Source organism: Apodemus sylvaticus, chromosome 4, assembly GCF_947179515.1.
Source record: "Apodemus sylvaticus chromosome 4, mApoSyl1.1, whole genome shotgun sequence".
In the NCBI taxonomy this organism is placed as follows: domain Eukaryota; kingdom Metazoa; phylum Chordata; class Mammalia; order Rodentia; family Muridae; genus Apodemus; species Apodemus sylvaticus.
The window spans coordinates 136,133,234-136,151,502 of record NC_067475.1 but is presented as its reverse complement, the minus strand read 5'-3'; positions in this window follow the sequence as shown (position 1 = coordinate 136,151,502).

The following is an 18,269-nucleotide window of genomic DNA, read 5'->3' as shown; positions in this document are numbered from 1 at the left end:
TGGACCTATGATAAATGTTCCCCAAACTGCACCTCAGAAAAATAGTACCTCACTCTTAAATTGTTCAGAGCATGGGCATCCAGCCACTTTGTAACGGTGATCTTGGTGAGGTGAGATCTGGGAGGAAGAGTGCCAGTATGTCTACAGACAAATAGAACAAAGCAGTAATCAGTAATCATCACAAGAGAAATGGGAAGATATTTAAGGGTGTCTGAGAGTCATGCTAGAACCTACTTGAGCAGAAAGGGTGTGTAAGTGTTAGTCAGCAGTGATACTAGAACAGAGGCAGCAGGAATGGAAACCCATAGTCCATGGAAAGGAATGTAATAGAGTTGCCAATGAACTTACTTCCTACACTATCTGATGGGTTTCCCAGAGGTGGTCTGAAACCAGCCACTAACTTCTCAAGTTTAGGAAAAGGAATTTTAGGTGTTTTGAATACTAGAATCTTCATCTTCAAGAGGCAGTGATTTAGGCAGTTAAAATATCAACAACAGGCAAGACAGAAAAGAAAAAAGACTATACGAAGATATGCCCAGATACCCTTGGCAGCTGTGGCCTCTGTTGGATTAGACTCCATCAAGAAACATCCAGGCCCAATAAATGAGGAAAAACAAGGCCAGTTGAACAAGGAACATCCAAGTCTGCTACAGCAAGAACAACCAGTTCTTTTCTTTCTTTTTTTTTTAAATTGAATATCGTCTTCATTTACATTGCCCATGGTAAAACCTTTCCTGATATCCCCCTCCCCTAATACCCTCAACCCCTCCTTCCCCCTGCCTCCACATATATACCTCTCCAACCAACATACTCCCTCCTCCTCACCCTCAGTTTCCCTTTGTTCAGGCCCACAGGAGGGACAAGCTCCAGCCAGACACCAAGACCAACTAGCAATAGAGATAACCAGATGGCAAAGGCAAGCACAAGAACCTTACCAAAAAGCTGGGCACTGGTGGCACACCCCTTTAATCCCAGCACTTGGGAGGCAGAGACAGATGGATTTCTGAGTTCAAGGCCAGCCTGGTCTACAGAGTGAGTTCCAGGACAGCCAGGGCTACACAGAGAAACCCTGTCTTGAAAAAAAAAAACAACCAAAAAAACAAAACAAAACAAAACAAAACAAAACAAAAACAAACAAACAAACAAAAAAAAAACCTTACCAACAGAAACCAAGGCTACTTAGTAACATCAGGTCCCAGGTTCTCTCACCACAGCAAGTCCCGGATACCCCAACACAACAGAAAAGCAAGAGTAGGATTTAAAATTGTATCTCATGATGCTGATAGAGAGCTTCAAGAAGGACTTAAATAACTCTTTAAAGAAATACAGGAGTACATTGGTCAACAGGTAAAAGCCCTTAAAGAGGAAACACAAAAATCCCTTAAAGAAATGCAGGAGATCATGGGTCAACAGGCAGAAGCCCTTAAAGAAGAAATACAAAATCCCTTAAAGAATTACAGGAAAACACAAACAATTGTAAGACCCCCAAAAATCGAGGGTGCCCCAGCACCCCACACCCCGGAAGGCGACACCCAAATCACTCTCGAGAAATGGTCTCAATGCAATAGCATGAGGATTTCTTTATTCCAGAATTCTGGGTTCCACAGCCGTACACCACACAGGGGTAGAGGACTGAGTACCCCATGCAACTGAAGTCAGGGGTATTTAAAGGGGAAAAAATCACAAGACAAGGGTTGGAGGAAACAATTCACAAGGCAAGGGGTGGAGGGCAAAACATGCATGGAATGGGGAAGTACAGAATGAGGAAGTAAGGAAGGTTAGAGATTATCTGGAGCAAACGTCCTTGGGACATTGTATAGTTAAACATTGGAACTAGAACAGGGTGGGCTATCTTTCTCAAGCTGAAAACAGAAAAACTAGTTACTCTTGCTGGGCTAGTTGTTCAGAGGTCTAAAAACATTGAGTTGGGGGGTCTCTCACAATCAAGTGAAGGAACTGAACAAAACCATCCAGGATCTAAAAGTGGAAGTAGAAACAATAAAGAAATCACTAAGTGAGACATCTGTGGAGATAGAAAACCTTGGCAAGAATTCAGGAGGCATTGATGCAAGCATCAACAACAGAATACAAGAGATAAAAGAAACTCAGGTGCTGAAGATACCATAGAAAATATTGACTCAACAGTCAAAGAAAATGCAAAATGTATAAAGCTGGTAACCCAAAACATCCAGGAACTCCGGGACACAATAAGAAGACCAAACCTAAGAATTACAGGTATAGATGAGAGCGAGGATTTACATCTTAAAGGCTCAGTAAATATCTTCAACAAAATTGTAGAAGAAAACTTCCCTAACCTAGAGAAAGAGATGCCCATGAACATACAAGAATCCTTCAGAACTCCAAACTGACTGGACCAGACCAGAAAGTACTCTGCACATAATAATCAAAACACCAAATGCACCAAACAAAGAAAGAATATTAAAAGCAGTAAGGGAAAAAGGACAAGTGACTTACAAAGGCAGACCTATCATTATTACACCAGACTTCTCACCAGAGATGATGAAACCTACAAGATCCTGGACAGATCTCATACAGACCCTAAGAGAACACAAATCCAGACTGCTATACCCAGCAAAACTCTCAATTACCACAGATGAAGAAATCAAGATATTCCATGACAAAAAACAAATTTACACAATATCTTTCCACAAATCCAGCCCTGCAAAGGATAATAGATGGAAAATGCCAAAAAAGGAGGGAAACTACATCCTAGAGAAAGCAAGAATGTAATTTTCTTCCAACAAACCCAAAAGAAGATACTCACACAAACATAAAAATAGCATCAAAAATAACAGGAAGCAACAATAACTATTCCTTAATATCTCTTAAGATCAATGGAATCAATTCCCCAATAAAAAGACATAGACTAACAGAAATATTTTTCATGTAAAACTTCAATTTTATCAGAAAATGCTTGTAATTCCTCTTTTAATTAATTGAGTAATGTTTTTCCCTTAGGTCTACCATTTTATCTGCATTATTTTTCATGATAATCTTCAATTTTAACATGTTTTTCTATATATTTCTTCTGTTTTATCAGAAAAGTTTTCCATGTAAATCTCTGGTTTTATCACAAAACATTTTAATTCCACCTTCAATTAATTTAGAAAGGGTTTTTTATATCTATCATTTTATCTATATCATTTTCCATGAAATAGTCAATTTTTAACTTGTTTGTCTATATATTTCTTGAATTTTATCAGAAATATTTTCCATGTAAATCTACAATCTTACCTGGAAATACTTGTAATTCCACTTTAAATCAACTTAGAATTATTTTTATGCCTACCATTTTATCTGTATAATTTCCACGATAATCTTCCATTTTAACTTGCTTTTCTACATATTTCTCCAATTTTATCAGAAATATTTTTCAGCCAGGGTAGTGGTGGCACACGCCTGTAATCCCAGCACTTGGGAGGCAGAGGCAGGCGGATTTCTGAGTTCGAGGCCAGCCTGGTCTACAGAGTGAGTTCCAGAACAGCCAGGGCTACACAGAGAACCCTGTTTCAAAAAAAAAAAAGAAAGAAAGAAAGAAAGAAAGAAAGAAAGAAAGAAAGAAAGAAAGAAAGAAAGAAAGAAAGAAAGAAAGAGAGATTTTTCATGTAAATCTTCAACTTTGTCAGAAAATGTTTATAATTCCACTTTCAATCAACATAGGAATACTTTTATGCCTACCTTTATTATATCTCTATAAAAATTTCCATGATAATCTTCAAATTTAACATGTTTTTCTACATTTTCTACAATTTTATTAGAAAATATTTTCCATGTAAGTCCTCTATTCTATCATAAAATGTTTCTATTTCATTTTTCAATTAATTTAGCCATGTTTTATGTCTACCACTTTACTCTAATTTTTCATGAAAATTGTCGATTTTAACGTATTTTCTATATATCTTTTCTATTTTATCAGAAATATTTTCCATGTAAATCTTCAATTTTATCATAAAATGTTTTTATTTCCTTTTTCAATAAAAGAACATGCTTTTAAAAAACCCACCCATAGAATACAAGAGAAAGAGGAGAGAATCTCAAGGGTAGAAGATACCATAGAAAACAGTGACACAACAGTCAAAGAAAACACAAAAAGCAAAAATCTCCTAACCCAAATCATCCAGGAAATCCAGGACAAAATGAGAAGACCAAACCTAAGGATTGTAAGTATAGAAGAGCATGAAGATTCCCAACTTAAAGGGCCAGTAACTATCTTCAACAAAATTATAGAAGAAAACTTCCCTAACCTAAAGAATGAGATGCCTATGAACATACAAGAACTCCAAATAAACTAGACCAGAAAAGAAATTCTTCTTGTCACATAATAATCAAAACACCAAATGGACTAAACAAAGAATATTAAAAGCAGTAAGGGAAAAAAGTCAAGTATCACATAAAGGCAGCCCTAACAGAATTACACCAGACTTATCACCTGAAACTATGAAAGCTAGAAGAGCCTCAGCAGATGTCATACAGATCCTAAGAGAACACAAATGCCAACCTAGGCTACTATATCCAATAAAACTCTCAATTACCATAGACGGAGAAAACAAGATATTCTATGACAAAACCAAATTTACACAGTATCTTCCACAAATCCAGCCCTATAAAGGATAACAGATAGAAAACACCAATACAAAGAGGAAAACTACACCCTAGAAAAAGCAAGAAAGTAATCTTTCATCAAACCCCCACAAACATATTTCCACTTCTAACAACAAAAATAACAGAAAGTAGCAATCTCTCTTCCTTAGTATCTCTTAATATGAAATTTAATATTACCAAATATCCTAATCAATTGAAATTCAAAAATATGAGGAATTATAAATTTGTTGGCTGTCACCCAGTGGTTTCTCTAATTTGATAATTGGAGAAATATGTCCAATATTGTACAATCTGTATACACTCTGTGCTTGTTTATACATGACTGTGTCTTGCTGGGTACCAAATAATGGCCTTGAAATCATGCTTCTCCTATCTCAGTCTCTCTATAAGTAGGATTGTTTATTTGATGTTTTTATACTATACTATGGTTTTCAGAACACCTTACATATTTCAAAATTATTTATATAGCCAAAAGAAACTTAGACAACTAATTTGGAAGGTGGCTTGTAAGAGAACAACAAAGTTTGAGACAGAATGTTTTGCTTGATATTTATAATTATTGTATTAATTTGAAGAAGATGACCTTATAAGTTAGTATTTTTCTGAGATAAATACTTTTCAAAATCATCACAGCCAATGAACCAGAATCTTACCTTCACCTAATGTCTGTGCCACCCTCCAAGCAGAACTCTTTCACTGTTCATTGAATGAGTTGATGAATGACTTCATGGATAGACCATCTTAACATACACACCATTTCTTAAAGGAATGTAACCTGTTCCCTGTGGGCTGAGAATGATGACAATCACTCAGGTGAAACAACTTTGACAATAGCAGGAAATCTGCATCCAAATAATTGTGCCTACAATTCATTGCTTTGCACAGCAGAACTGTCAACTCTTAGCTACTATGGAGGTAAAGTCCTTTGGTGATGTGAGGGACATTGAAGTACAGCAAGGGAAAAAGTCCAAGTAACATACAAAAGCAGACCTATCAGAATTACACTTGCCTTCTTAAAAAAGCTAGAAGGGCCTAGACAGAAGTCTCACAACCTCTAAAAAAAACACAGATGCCAAACTAGACTACTATATCCCAGAAAAACTCTCAATCAGCATAAATGGAGAAAAAAGCTACTCCAAGATGAAACCAAATTTACACAATATCTATCTGTAAATCAAGCAGCCCTATAGAAAAGGCTATAAGGAAAACTCCAAACCAAGGAGGTTAACTATATACAAGAAAAGATAGGAAATCAATAACTCCACACCAGTGAAGACAAAATAAAGGAAACACAAACATACACACACACACACAAACACACATACACACACACACATGTACACATGCACTCAGAACATTAAAGTAACATGGATTAACAGTGATTGCTCATTAATATCTCTCAACATCAGTGAACTCAATTCCCCAGTAAAAAGACACAGACTAACAGAATGGATTAAAAACAGGATCCATCATTCTGTTGCATGCAAGATAATAAAGCAATAAAGTGTAAAGGGCTAGAAAAAAAGTTTTCCAAGCAAACAATCCCAAGAAGCAAGTTGGAGTAGCCATTTTAATATCTAATAAAATAGACTTTTAACCAAAATTAATCAGAGGAGATGGGGAAATTACTAAACCTTACTAAAGCTTAAACCACACATTGAGCCATGCAAATTAATAGGTGGAGACTTTAACACGCCACTTTCACCAAAAGGATAGGTCACCAGGACAGAAACAAAACAGAGAAGCAATAAAACTAACTGACTTCCTGAATCGAATGGACCTAGCACATACCTACAGAAGATTTTACCCAAACACAAAAGAATATACTTTCTTCTCTGCACCTCACTGAACCTTCTCCAAAATTGACTGACAGAAGCCAGCTCAATCAATCAAACTAGTCTCAAGAGAGGGTTGTAATGAAACCAACAATTAGATAACACTATAATAGGACTCCAGCCAGTGCTTTTTCCAGTCTACTTTCATACCATTTTAAGTACATGCAGAGAATAAGGTCAGTTCTAGGTCAAGGAACAAACAAATCAATAAACAAAAACAGTCAAAAAGCAAAAAAGGCAATAAACAAAATCCCGTGATCATTGTTTCTAAGGGCTTATCAGGACATCCAAGATAAAAGGAATACCACAAACAATTCTCCATTGGAGTTTACCTTGAGCTTTGTGTTAGCCCCAAATGTAAATATTCTTATAGGAGCCTACTTCCCCCAAAGTCAAATTCCTGCCTGAGCCTACTTTTGTCTCCTGGTCCAAAGTCAAATTCTTGCCAAGTTTCTAGAAGCAGCCCCAAGAGATCTCCACAACTGACCATAATCAGTCACAAAGAAATTTGTCTCAACAGATACAACAAAACTAAAATAATTCCTTGTATCCTATCAGGCCACCATGGATTAAAGCTGAACTTCAAGAAGAACAGAAATAGCAGAAATCCTACAAACTCATGGAAACTGAACAACTCCATACTCAATGATCACTGGGTCAGGGAAGAAATAAAAAAAAGAAATTTAGAACTTTCTAGAATTCAATAAAAATGAAGGCACAACATACCCAAACTTATGGGACACAATGAAAGCAGTACTAAGAGGAAAGTTCATAGCACTAAGTACCTACATAAAGAAATTAGAGAATTCTTATATTAGCAATTAAAAGTGTACCTAAAATCTCTAGAAAAAAAAAAGAGAGCAAACACACCCAAGAGTTATAGAGAGCAAGAAATAATCAAATTCTTGACTGAAATCAATAAATTAGAAACTGAAAGAATCCAACCCTTGGTCAGTGGTACGTCCTTTGAGATTGCCCTCCCCCCCCCACCCCTTCCCACCTCCCAGAGTGAAACACCAAGACACAGATGGATACAAAAACTAGAGGTTTATTTTCTGGTAGGTCAGTTTCAACCCTCAAACAGTCCCCAGAGGCATATGATGAGAAGGTGACCCTGAATGGCTATTACAAGCAGTTTTTATACTTTTTAGGGGCACAGGTTACATCAGCAAAGTTACAGTTCAAACTTATTGGCTAAGCATATTGACCTTTAAATCTATTGACTAGCAAGCAGGACAAAAATTTGAACTCTACCTGGGACTTTCCAGAGGATCAGGTAGCTATCAGTACATTTTGAGAATATTTTTCTCAAGAATGTTCCTGTGGGTAGAGAATGGAACTTGGCCTACCTTGACCCCTGGAGGGAGGGGGAAGCTGTAAGGAGGGTATGGGGCTGGACAAAGCCCTTGGGGTCCCTCAAAACAAAGAGAACAACACAAAGAATCAGTGAAACTAAGAGTGGGTTCTTTGAGAAAACTAACTAGATAAACATTTAGCCAAAGTAACTAAAAGACAGAAACACAATATCTCAATTAATAAAATCAGAAATGAAAAGGGAGATATATAACAGCACACACTGAGAAAATTTGAAGAATCATTAGGTCAAACTTCAAGAGTCTTTACTCCACAAAATTAGAAAAATCTAAATGAAATGGATGATTTTCTAGGTAGATACTACTTATCAAAGTTAAATCAAGATCAGGTAAGCTATTTAAATAAGTCCTATAACCCTAAGGAAATAAAAGCAGTCATTAAAAGTCTCTTAACCAAAAAAAGCCCAGGGCCAGATGGTTTTAGTGCAAAATTCTACCAAACTTTCAAAAAAGAGTGAATACCAATATTCCTCAAACTATTCTACAAAATACAAACACAAGGAAGATTGCCAAACTCATTCTATGAGGCTATATTCACCCTGAAACCTAAGCCACACAAAGATTCAACAAATAAAGAAAGCTTAAAACCAATTACCCTCACGAATCTTGATGCAAAAAAATACTCAATAAGATATTTGCAAACCGAATCCAAGAACACACTCAAAATATCATCCACCATGATCAAGTAGGCTTCATGCCAGAAATGCAGAGGTAGTTCAATATATGAAAATCCACCAATAAGATCCACCACATAAACATGCTCAAAAATAAATCACATGATCATCTCTCTAGATGCTGAAAACGCCTTTGATAAAATCTAACACTCCTTCATGTCATGAGTCTTGGAGAGGTCAGGGACACAAGGCATGTTCCTAAACATAATAAAAGCAATATACTGCAAGGAAATAGCCAACATCAAATTAAATGGAGAGAAGCTTAAAATAATTCCTCTAAAATCAGAAATAAGACAAGGCTGCCCCCTTTCTCCCTGTCTATCAGACATTGTACTTGAAGTTCTAGCTGGAGCAATAAGACAACTAAAGAAAATCAAGGGGATAAATTTTGGAAAGAAAGAAGTCAGTGTATCTATATTTGCAGATGATAGGTTATCACACATAAGCAATCCCAGAAATTCTACTAGAGAACTTCTACAACTGATAAACACCTTCAACAAAGTGGCAGGATATAAAATTAACTAAAATCAATCAGTAGCCCTCCTTTATACAAATGATAAATGTGCTGAGAAATAAATTAGGAAAAGAATACCTTTTATAGTAGCAACAAATAATATAAAATACCTTGATATAATTCTAACGAAAGACCTATATGACATGAACTTCCAGACTCTGAAGAAAGAAACTGAAGAAGATATCAGAAGATGGAAGGATCTCTCATGCTCATGGATCAGCAGGATTAACACAGTTAAAATGGTCATCTTACCAAAAGCATTCTATAGATTCAATGCAATTCCTGTCAAAACTCCAATACAATTCTTGACAGACCATGAAAGAGCAAGTCTCAACTTCATATGGCAAAACAAACAAACAAACAAACAAAAAACCCATAATAGCTAATAAAAATCCTGTACAATAAAAGAACTTTTGGATGTATCATCATCCCTGACTTCAAGCTGTTCTTCAGAGCAGTAGTAATAAAAACCACATGGTATTTGATATAGAAATAGACTGATCAATAGAACCGAATCAAAACCCCCAAAATAAACACACATACCTATAGACACATGAATTTTGGCAAAGAAAAAAAACCATACAATAAAAAAAAAGAGAGCATCTTCAACAAATGATGCAGATCTAACTGGATGTCTGCATGTAGAATGCAAATAGATGTATATTTATCACCCTGCACAAAACTCAATTTGAGATCCATCCCATGTGAAAAAGCCAACCCCGACACTCTGTTATGCTTGCAGACAGGAACCTAACATAACTGTCTCCTGAGAGGCTTCATTCAACAGTAGATGGAAGCAGATACAGAGCTCCATGCCCAAATATCAAGTGGGGTTCAGGGAGTCTTGTGGAAGAGCTGGGGTAGAAGTAAGCAAGTTGGAGGTGCCAAGGATAGCACAAGAAGTCAACTAATCTGGTGCACTGGGGCTTACAGAGGCTAGGCAACCAACCAGGGAACACGCAGGAGCTGGACCTAGCCTGTCCACACATTTGCAGCAAATGTGCAGGTAGGTCTTCATGTGGGTCCCCTAACAAGTGGAGTGGGGTTGTCTTGATCTCTGTTCCCTGCCATTGGATCCCCTCTCCCTATGTGGACTGCCTGTTGGAACTCATCAGGAGAGTATGTGCCTAGTCTTGCTGAGACTAGATGTCCCAGTATGAAGTAGGACCCAAGTGGGCTCCCCTTCCCTGAGGAGAAAGGAAAAGGGCAATGGGAGGAGGGACTTTTAAGTGTGGGGCTGGAAAGAGGGGAGGGGGTGTCATTGAAGTAAATAAAAAATAAATTATTGGAGGGAGAAAAAGCAATGTTAAACTAAAAATGTGACTAGGAAGATAATGATGTTATCAATACAGAGGACCAGAAGGCAGTCTCATTTGAATGAGATATGAATTCAAATTTAAACCTGATAAATATGAGACAGCTGGATAGCCAAGTAGAGATTTGTTTCAGAATGTTGGGAAGCTGGGACTTAAGGCCACAGGCTTTGGAAATCAGTGTTAAAGACTGCCATCTGAAGTGCTAAGATTATGAGGAGGAAAACAATTCTGATAAAACAGAGTCAACAATATGCTCTAAGAACAAGAATCGATAAATGTGACCTCATAAAACTGCAATAGGACACTGTCAATAGGACAAAATGGCAACCAACAGATTGGGAAAACATCTTTACCAATCCTACATCCAATAGAGGCCTAATATCCAATGTATACAAAGAACTCAAGAAGTTAGACTCCAGAGAATCAAATAACCCTATTTTAAAAAAATGGGGGTATAGAGCTAAATAGAGAATTCTCAACTGAGAAAACTTGAATGGCTATGAAGCACCTAAAGAAATGGTCAACAACAACCAAAGACGAGTCTTACCAGAGACTGATGTGATATTTGAGAAGCACAAAAGAATCAGAGCAAAGATATTAGTCATGGAACTTTTTAGCATAAGAAGGTGGGTATAGAAAAGAAAACAGGAAAAAATAGAGAGAGAAAGAGAGGAAGAAAGAAAGAAAAAAGAGAGAGAAAGAAAGGAAGGAAGGTAAGAAGGAAGGAAGGAAGGAAGGAAGGAAGGAAGGAAGGAAGGAAGGAAGGAAGGAAGGAAGGAAGGAAGGGAGAAAGGGGAGAAAGGTGGAGGAAGAAGGAGAAAAGGGAGAAAGGGAGAACAGGAGAAAGGGAAAGAAAAAAGAAAAGAAAAGAAACCAAAAGTTTTATGAGAGCAAAGACTGAGGACAGTCCACAGTGTTAGTTTGGAGAGCGATGCCCCTTCATCGCCCCACTATGCATAGGATGTCACTCTTCATGGTAGCTTTGTGTCCTAGGAAAATGTAAACAGAGAAGAAATGGGAAGGATGAGAAGGATTCCGTGGGACTTCCTTCATGTCCTGTTAACTATACCTTAATTGTAGAGCTGCAACCTGCAGAAATGTATTTGCAGTTAAATGATGATCTGTACAATCAAAACACTATTCTGAATCAGCGGGCAAAAATCTACCTCCAGTGGGCACTGTCCACTCTCAGGTCCAATGGGTACAGGGAACGTAACATGGCCCAAGCCAAGTTTCACTGGAGGACAATCCCATTTTTGCAGATTGCTAAATCCTGAAACTTCACAGCCAATTTTAATGCCCCTTTCCTAGATCCCACATCCCAACCCAATGCATTAGAAAATTGTATCGGATCTACCTAAAAAAATTAGTTTGAGAATCTAATTACTCAGTTTATATTCTTTCTCATTACCAAGAAGCCTTGGCTTCTCTCACCTCTCTTAGATTGCCATACTGGCCAGTGTTTCTCATTCCTTAGTGTTTTCTTTTAAAACAGTGCTCCAAACAAACCTTTCACTCTGACAGCTACACGCTCCCATTCCTTCACACAAAACCCTTTAGAGTACAAGCTCTGGTTCTGACAGCATCCACAGACTCTGTATCTTCACTCATGCTCCCTGACACCCGCCCGCACCCACACACACTCCCTCACTCAGGTCTGCTTCCCATCAAACACACCAACACCTTCACATCAAAGACATTCCTTATAGCTGTTCTCTGACTGGAATATCCCTCTCCCAGAGAACCACTGGCTCTTCTATAGGTTTACCACAATGCTATTTCCTATTACTCCCCCTGTCTTAATCCATTTTCCACCTCAGTTACTAAAACACTACAGACTGAAAAAGTTATGTATAAAAATGTTCATAGCTATGACATGGGGCCTTCATGCCATGTCAAAAGATGGCATCAAGCAGTGAAAACAATGAGTATAAATTGGCGAGAGAAAGAAGCCAAGCCTTTTATTAGATTTACAAATGGCCCATTCCCATGTTAATATCTCAGTCCACACACCAGAGTGCTGTCCCTTGACCTAATCACCTATCTCAGCTCTTGGAGCTGTTGTGCTGCAATAAGATTCCCCACACCTGGACTTTGGCACAGTCAGACCAAAGCAGCCTCACTCCTTAGGAGCTACTGGAGCTGACGGACCACCTTCGCCTATCTTCTCCATGTATGTTAACATCTGATGTTTGAAGAAAAAATAGTTTGTTTCCCCAGATTTTCTTCCCCTGTAGAAACAACTCTAGCATTGTCAAGGCAAAAACCCAAGCTCATCTTAAAGACACTAAGAGATAGTTGACTCAGGAATCATGCTGAGTGATTATGGCCCAGAAATACAGATTTAGGCTACTCCAAATTCCATGTTCCATTGTGGAAGTAATTTCAGTGCTTTACAGACCAAACAAAGTCATAGCTTTACAGAACAAAGTTTAAAATGAATTGGTGGATACATTGGAGAAGCAGTTACAGCAAAAGCTTCCCCCATATTATGGTTGTTAATACTGTGCAGTTTGAGTCTTGAAGCACTGTATTTACTTTGACCAGCCTTCCCTTTTACCTGAAAAAAACATAACTATTCCACATCACCCTACCAGTCTATGTCACGCTCAGACAAAGCTAAGAAACTAGAATTTTGCTCTAATAACAGAGAAATCATCTACTTTGAATTTGCATATACTCAGTACTAACAGATGCTTAGAGTGTTCCCCTAAGGACAGAGGGTGAGGGAGGGGTCACAACAATCCAGAAGGGCTCCTGGTGAGAAGTTACACAGAGCTTGAGCAAACTTATGTTCCAGCCCTTGGGGCTTCCTGCAGTCAAACTGCAGAACAGAACAGATGATCTGCTCCCAGGACATTCGCCCCTTGGGCTGTAGGAATTGTAGGATTGAAATATCTTGCAGAGCAAAAATAGATTCTGAATTAAATGAATAAAGTTGGCTCTAATGGCCATAACATATTGCATTATCCCTTAGTCAATTTTAATATAAAACTCCTCAAGCATTCCAGAGGGGAAGCATTCTACCAGTATTTTGTTTTGTTTGGTTTTGGTTTTGGTTTTGGTTTTGGTTTTGGTTTTGGTTTCAGGTTTTCTGTGTGTTACTTTCTCAGAGCCATGTGGCAAGCCCATCCAAACAAACTCATGGGATTGTATTTTCACAAGTCTTTAACTCCATTAGGGCAAGACTTGTTTTCTTCCCTTTATCTCTTAGCCAACAAATGGAATATAAAGGACCTCTGGATTATGTTTATTAGCGTGGAGATAATTAATGAATAAATGCAAACGGTTCATAAACACAGGAAAGGTCTTATTTCACTTAGTCTTTGCTGTCAGTATTTCTAGGTCTGGAGAAAAAAAAACACGAAAATCTCAAAGCATTCTTAGGAAATTCACTCCTATATATCCCACTGACTCCACAAGCAGCTTTGTGGTCCTACTGAACGCATGGAGACTGTCTACTGTATGAAGCCAGACAAAGAGCTCCCTCTATTACCCAGCCTTTCCCATTAGATCTTACATTGCTATAGTTATCCTTGTGCTCATCTGCAATTTTTCTCTTTCTCTCTATTCCAAAGGCCTTCTACCAGAGTGTGGTTAACCTACCAGAGTATATACCCTTAAAGGAAAACAACTCTCCTTCTCCCAGCATCCATCAATGGTTGATAGCACATCAAGTGGGGGTGGGACTTCATGCCCACATCACCTTTCTATACTAGAATTTTGCCTTGCTTGAGTTTGCCAAGGTTTTATGCATACTGTTACAACCCTTGCGAGTTCATATGTGCAACTGTCCCGTCGTTAACTACCACTGACTTTGACAATCTTTCCATCCTCTTCTATAATGATCCCTGATCCTGGGAAAGGGATTGTGATATAAATGTCCCATTTAGGACTGAGAGTTCCACAGTGCCTCATTCTATTTTGGAGTTTTGCATCTTGGTATCAATTGCCATCTACTGCAAGAAGCTTCACTGATGAGGGTTGAGAGATGCAGTACTCTCTGAATATAATAAGCAGTCATCAGGAATTAATTTAATACCATGTCCATCTATCAAAATACTAGTAGCAGTTTCTTCCTTTGGCCTGATTACCTGATCATCAACAAATATCTGGCCAACTAATGATGGGTTAGAATGGGCCTCAAATTCAAATAAAAAATGGCTTCGTATCCCTATAACATTCATGCTATGATTACTCTAGGGGGTCATGCCTTGCCAGGACAGTCACTATTGTAGGCTCACAGGGTTCATATTTGAGTAAGACCAATTACTTTTCTCCTCTGGTAAAGTTCATAGCACCTTCCACCACTATGAAAGATAGCTGGTAGAGATGAATTTTTCATGTTAGTACCAGCCTGATTTCTCCAAGTTCTTTAACTCAAATATATATTTCTTCAGCAATAATATCCACTCTAGAGTGTTATCAAAAGCATTTGTATTAGCCTATAATTAAGGAGTCTATGGCCCTTTATTGGCCAACAACTCTAAAACAGATCATTCATTCCTGATACTGATCTTTTAACTTGTAATCCTGTATTATCTAGTGGGGGCAATTGCTAGAGGGTAACTACATTTTAATTATATGTAGATTTAGATATATGAAGCTGCTATAATGGTACTGGTCAAACATGATGGCTACATGTAGAAAAATAAAACAGAATCATATCTTGTACATTGCACAAAACTCAACTTCAAATAAAATAGCTCAAAGAACTTCAACAAAAGACTGGATACCCCGAATCTAATTAAAGAAAAAAAGAGAAGGAAGAGGAGGAGAAGGAAGAGGAGAAGGGGGAAGAGGAGGAGGAGGAGGAGGAGGAGGAGGAGGAGGAGGAGGAGGCAAAAAACAAGAATAAGAACAAGAACAAGGTAGACAATATGTTTAAACTCACTGAACAGGACCCTGTTAGTGTTGGCATTAAAATTAGCAATTAATAAATGGAACTTCTTGAAGCTAAAAGTATACCAAAGTACACCCACTATCAGTCAAAGAAAGAGACAGCCTTTGAAATTAGAAAAAGTCTTTACCAGACATACACCTGACAGGGGGCTAGTATATAGAATATACAACAAATTCAAAACACATAAAAATGAATAAAACAAGCAGCACTATTTACAATGGAGCATGGAACTAAATAAAGCAAAAATGGCCAAGATAAAGTAAAAATGGCCAAGAAACACTGGGCAACATCCTTAGCTATCAAGGAAATTCTAGTTAAGATGATTTGGAGATGTCATCTTAGCTCTGTAAGCTGGTGGAAGTGCAAGCTGGTGCAACCACTAAAAAAACTCAATGTGGTGGGACCTAAAACAGACAGAAAGAAGTCTAGCTCATAATCCATTGAAGCCATTCATGAGCATGCACCCAAGACTCTACTATTCTACTACAAAGATATCTGTTCATTCATGTTGCTCAAATCACAATAACCAGGAAAAGGAAGCAGGCTAGGTGACCATCAACCAATAAATAAATAATGAAAATGTGATAAATTTATACAACAGAACATTATTCAGTTGTCAAGAAAAAGGAAATTTATCAAATAGGTAGATCTGGAAATAATCTTTCAGTGTGAGGTAACTCAGACCCAGAAAGATGGATGTATGTTTTCTCTCACTTGCAGATACTAGCTTTAAAATCTTCAGATATGTGCATTTCACTGGGAATACTCACAGAGGTCAGGGAATTGATGATAGGTCATAGCAATGAGCTTTCAGGAGAGGGGAGATCAAACATAATCATGTAAAGGATTAGTGGGGAATAATGAAACAGGAAGAGTTAACTTGGGGTTGGGTATCTGAGGAGAGTGTAGAAGAGGAAACACCAAAGGTTTTTTGAAAAGTTGTAGGGAAACCTGCTGTAGATACAGCTTCTCCCTGTCTCCCTGTCAGCAATTGCCATGTCTTCCTGGGCTTCATGAACATTTCATTTGCTTCAAGCTGTGAATTTCCTTCTTTTCATTTTTGTATTCCACCCTTGACATTGTTTCTGCAATCCTAGTATGCCTTATCACTTTGAGTGACAAGAAACCGCAGTGTCACACTGATTTAAGACTCCCCTCCCGCACCTCAAGGAACACAGGTCTGCTGCCCACAGCTAAGGCTTCACATTCTCAAAACTTCTTACATAAGAAGTTTCCAGTGTAAATGAGCATCTTTAAAAATTAATTAAATGCTTCTCAAGGGCAAGTTTAGTGTGCTGGCTTCTATTGTTCAAAAAGAAGTATGTAATAAAGTGAAAAATTCTAAGAGTAATACTCTCTCCAGCTCCACTCAGGAACATGAGGAGTCATTTTTCCATGACTCTCAGGACAGTAGGGTACAGAGGAAAGGATGTTTTGACCTCCTCAGTAAACAGTTTGGACACTGCATCCATGAATGGCCACACATTAGCTACGGCTGGAAACCACTGACCGTGAAGCATCTTATGTTTCATTATGACTTAAGGTCATTATGATCTTTCTTGGGCTACAAAGACAAAAACACTTTGCCAGCTGGAGATTTCTTCAGGTTTGTGTGACTCATTCCAGTTTTGTTGTATGTTTTATGCGTAAGAGTGACACGTGAGCACACATGAGCTTCTTGATTCTCTGAGGGACCAAAGAAGACTAGTTGCAGACATAATTGCAGCCAGAGATTGAATGGAGAACCAGAGTATATGGTTCACAGGAACCTTGGGGCACTTCCTTCACTCGCTCCCAGTGCTTCAGTACTTTCCCACTTGCTTGGAAATTCTTGGTTTCAAAAAGTTTGCACTTAGAGCGCTTTTATTAATTAATCAATAGAGATTAGGTAAATTGAGTCATTGTTCTTTTCTGGACATTTCTAAAATTGGAGCTGGAGTTTAAAAAAATGAGGTAAGCACAAATTAAATTTGTTTTTTAAAATATTCCTTTCTCCCTCTCCTGTATCCCCCGCTCAATTGCTTTCTCTGCAGATGCCTCCTAAGCTCCTGAAAATGCCTCTAGCATCACTCCTACTTCTACAGAAGTGTTCAGTTCCCAGCAGCATTTCGACTCTTTCCACATTGCTTCACTGACAAGACAACTTACGTAGCTTGTGCTCTGATCATCTATGTATAGAGTCCACTATTGTTCTCCTGGTTTGTCAGAACATTCATATGTACCTTGTTAGAATTTCAGATGTTCCAGAAGGGTGGCTGAGAAGGTATGCCACATCTCAGCTTTTAAATTTGACCCTTCAAGTGGAACAATTTTGGAGTATAAAGACATCTCCTAACCCGTGTTCCATTCTAATTCTTAAGGTGACTTCCTGTTTTGCAGCTGTTTCCTAACAGAAATGATCAGTGCCTTTTCCTCCTTGACAGTCAACAGGACTCCAACTAAGGAGGGTTCAGGTTCTTCAGCAAATCCTTTTTCTTGTAGATCTAATATCTTGGATTTGAAACAGTCCTGGCCCATTCATGCTCCCTAATACTACATTTTGTTTTATTTCTTCAAGGTCATACAAAGTTGCTTGTAGGCCATGGCCTATACCTTGTTACACTGACAAATTAATAATAATAAGCATTTATATTTTATATGCTTTGTCTCGTGTAGTCATTTCCAACATGTTGTTCAATATGCTATTAACAACACTTGACTTAATAATGTGAAAATTGTGGAGTGTGTAATGGATGCATTACTTGCTGTTTCTAATGGATCTAAATCAGTTCGATTCCAGCCTCAATAAGTGCTGTATGATATCATCCACAGAGGAATTTTATCAGAGCACCTTTACAGTTAGTGTTTCATAAGTGATTACATTATTAAAAAACTTGCCCTACATCTTGTGGTTGAATTCATAATCAAAGGTAGGTGCTCCATATTTGAAGGTACTCTGCCATCACCAAAATAATACTACAAAAGTACTTATAAATGATGACTGGATTATCAGCCATGGATTCTAAACCATGAAAACTGATATTTTCATATT